This window comes from Trachemys scripta, chromosome 2, assembly GCF_013100865.1.
Source record: "Trachemys scripta elegans isolate TJP31775 chromosome 2, CAS_Tse_1.0, whole genome shotgun sequence".
Classification (NCBI taxonomy): domain Eukaryota; kingdom Metazoa; phylum Chordata; order Testudines; family Emydidae; genus Trachemys; species Trachemys scripta.
Window position 1 is genome coordinate 164,072,518 of NC_048299.1, and position 4,341 is coordinate 164,076,858.

Here is a 4,341-nt window from a genome sequence, read left to right on the forward strand (position 1 = left end):
TTCTGTTAGTCTCAAAGGTGCCACAGGACCCTCTGTTGCTTTTTACAGATTCAGACTAACACGGCTACCCCTCTGATACTGAAGGATGTGCAGATCATGAGCTTCCAGCCACAAAATGCCTAGGATTATGGGGAAGTGTGGCAAGCGAATCATCCCAAACAGAAGCATTTCCCAATGGTTCCAAATGGCAACTTCCAGAGGAACTGTCTTCTGTGTTACTGGCCCCATTGACAGGAGTGAGCAATCGATAGTGTCCACTAGGTTGGGGACTGTTAGCGTCACTAGGCATAGCTACCAGGTAACTCGGGGGGGGGTGGAAGGCCATAAGTGCCAATAAAACTCCCCTGCGCTGGGTCTAAGTAAGCCACAGTAACTCCATCTTGTAAACTTTAACCAGCCTCCATGCTAGCAGCCTAATGCTAAAGCAAAATATGTACTGGTCAGCTTTTTTAGCAGACAGCTGCAGTTTTGCTCGCACTAGCAAAAGCAGTAATAATAAAAAAAAAGGGGGGGGGGAAGCCTACTACGTCTTAGCTTGCAAGGTCAAAAATAAGCATGCAAACGGGAACTTTTCTAACATGCCACAATGTATGCCTGCTGTACCTGCTCAGGACGGAAGGGGTAAAAAAAAGAAACAAAACAAAAGGCGTACTCAAAACCGCTTGGAATATAAAATGGAACACTTGCTTGTATTTGCTGCGCTTCTCATTTAAAACATGCTGGTCTCCTGAGTGCCTTTTCAAGATCTCAAATAAATTTGGTTTGCTTCTCCACCCTGGTGTGTCTTTTGGTGCGGCGCACACCGGGCAACAAACCCTGTTGCCCCCTCGGGGCCCTGTGGGCCGGCAACAGGACCATTTTTTGTTGTACCAGAATAGCCAAGGCTTGGGCTGTATTGGCATCTGTGAAGTTGTCTGCTGCACCAGAATCCACCAGTGCCCACTGTGGGGGAATTCAGTAATGCTCCCGTGGAACATGGAGGCAGACCTGGACTTTGAGGCCTGGGAAATGTTCACCGTGCCTGGGGCGTGCCTTGGTGAGCCATGAGGCTGCAGCCTGTCGGACCCCTTGAGTTGGGGCTTCCTGGGGTCTGTGTCCTCAGTGGGCTATGGGTGGTGAAGCTGATTACGGCAGCTGTCGGGTGGCAGTGTGGAGGTGTTCCCTGCCTGGTAGCTCGGTAGGCCTGGGTTTGAGTCCTGCTGGGCCTTGTACCATTGGGGATGACAGTTGACTGGAGCTATGACGTGAGCAGCAATGAAAAGGCGAGGCTATCCCAGGGGTGGGGTGGGGATGCCAGAGAGTGACAGCTGAGCAGGGGTAGGAATGGAACACTGAGGCTGTGACGAGGGCAGCTCCTTTGAGGTGTTGAATGGTTTGTGGTGGGAATGACAATTCTCTGCTCCAAGTTTCATTTTCTCTTCCCCTGTTCAGCCCCTAGTTGCTGTGCATCTTAAGGGGGTTACCTTTCCCCCACATAAAACCCTGGTCTTTCCCTGGCTGGGAACTTGATTAGGAGCTCAAGCCTGGGATCTCATGGGGGAGAGAAACTCATTGCTTTAGACTGGGGTGAAAAGTTTAGAGCAGGGGATTGGGTGGCATTTGATCTGGGTCTGAGGAGTGCTGATTGTGCTTCAATGGACCATTCATGCATTGGGTTTTGAGGGGGTTGCCGGGTTGTTGTACGCAGTTGTGGATGATTCTAGCACTAGATTTCAGGCAAGGACGGTCATGACACTAGACTAGGAGTGACCTTGATCTTGAGGGACCCAGGGTGTAGGATTAGGTGTGCCTTTGGCCCTGGAACTTGAGGTTTGGAGTACTGATTCAGCAAGCACTCTAGCATTGTATCGGAGGGGACCTGGGCCTTGGAGGGTGGAGGCTTAAGCTCCAGGTTTAATGTAAAATGACTAGATAAGTTTGAGATACATTTAATAAAGTCTCACTGAGTGTTGGGGTGACGTTTAAGGTGTATTCACTGGGTTCAGGGCAGAATTTGGTTACAAGAGTGATGAATTTGACATTCCCTCATGCCCCTGTCTTATCCACAGTCTCAGCTCATTATCTATTAGTCCCCATTACAGCAAATTGTACACACAGCTCTGCGTTGATGAGGGAGTAAAATCAGGAAAGCATTTTTCTGAGATCCTGGTCTCTTGTGGTGCTACCCTGACACCCAGTGGCTAGTTCAGGTAATGCAAAGTGCATTCCCTATTAAAATGCAATAAATAAAATAAATAGTATGCACTCCTCCTCCTCCTGACTGGGAACAATAACATGAAGCAACACTTAGGGGGAGGGAGATAAATTGTTCTTGTTAACCTCTGATGATAGGACAAGAAGCAATGGCTTAAATTGAAGCAAGGGCGGTTTAGGTTGGATATTAGGAAAAACTTTCTACTTGTCAGGGTAGTTAAGCACTGGAATAATTTGCCTAGGGAGGTTGTGGAATCTCTGTCATTGGAGATTTTTAAAAGCAGGTTAGACAAACACCTGTCAAGGATGGTCTAGATGATACATAGTCCTGGCATAGTGCAGGGGGCGGGATTAGATGACCTCTTAAGGACCCTTCCAGTCCTGCGATTCTAATGTAAGCAGGGTCTGAATGAGCTCTCCCCTGACAGCTAGCTCGGGAGGGGAAAGGCTTCAGGATCACATGAATGCACCCACTCTGCCTAGGTATGCAGCAGACAGAGCTGTGTTGCCCACACTTTGGCTGGTGTTGGGTTACAAATCACCTAAGTACTGAATGCAGGGGTAGTGAAATGTTATCGGTGTTGTTATCTTTATTGTATGAGTAAAGGGGAGCAGAACTGTGCTTAGCCTGTCCTGATTGAGCGGGTCATCCTCAACTGAAATGAACTTGCTAAGCCAGGGGCTTGAATGCCCGACCCCTGTGAAGGTAAGAAAGGGTGGGGACAGAGGTCCCTGCCAGGAGGCGTGGACTCTATCTCATAGTTCCAGGCATGGTTTAACCTGCCTCTCCCAAAGATAGAGCTAATTAAGGCTTCATGAGTTTTTTGTTTTGTAAAGTGATCACTAGATCTGATTTACTAGAGTAAATCACTTGTTGTGGGACAGCGTTTTTATCCAGCCTGCTTCAGCAAGGCAGTTCTCCCACTAAGAGATGATAGTCACTAGGAGCTGGGTGAAACCTCAGAAGACTGACCTCCAGAGGTCACAGCAGAGAGGTGGGAGCAGAAGGTGACAGACAGGTGGAGCGGCCAGCAAGGGTGGCCGGTGGAACAGCAGCTGGCGGGGTGGCCAGCGGAGCAGCTGGTGGGGTGGCCAAGGGAGCAGCGAGCGGCTGGCGGGGTGGCCAGTGGAGGGAATGGCAGCTGGTGGGGCGGCCAGCCAGAGCAAGTGAAGGTGGATGGACAGCGTCCCGATGCTACCAGAAAGGATCAGAGACTCATCCACTTCTGCTAAATCCCACAGGCTTGTCAGCAACACGTGGTGTTGAATGGTATCAAAGGCTGAGACGAGCAAGGAGCAGCAAGTCAAAGCATGGTATGACTTGCCCGGGGAGCATAATCTACCCACAGTGAGAGATCTAGTGATGTACAAGATTGCAGGTCAACACCATCCATTCCCAGCTCCTAAATGGAAGGGCCCCTATCTTGTCCTTGACCAATTAGGGCCCAGTCTGCTATTATTGGGTACAGAGAATGGAGTGGGTTCACTGCACAAAAATAAAAAGGTACAAACGGGATTGGGAAAGGGGACGTGTAAATTTTGTTATGTGTGTATGGCTTCCTCCACCCATTAACATGGGGAGAAGTGTGTGTAGGTATTCAAAATGCTCAGTTATTAATGTTAATGGATATTATGAGAGATGCTTGGTCAGAACAATGGCCTTCAGTATTAAATCGGGAGGCTAACCCATATTTATCCACAATTGCAAAAACATACCCATCTACCTGGAAAATAACAAACCGACCTGTGGGGACAGTTCTTGTGTAATTGTTACTATGATGCCATGGGAAGGAAATGCAAATAAGGTAGTCCCTTGAACCCTATGGGAGTAACTAGGGAAGGGGGAGCGCGTTGGGAGCCACTAGGAAATAGGTGTGTGTGTGGAGGGGTGGAATGGGGTAAATTGGACTGTCATCACATTAAGCAGTTGTATATCCAGAGGAGGAGTATGGATGTGCCCCTCTCCTATGACTATGGAGGTGCAGGATCAATGGCCTGTTGCAAAGGGGGGGCCTTTTTGGGTAATGTATATGGGGTCAGTGTATTCTGTTGGGAATGTATGCAATCCTGCAATATAACACTAGGAGGCAAAATCCTTCCAGTATATGACCAAAGTATGAACTTTTATACACTGGCACCTAGACTACG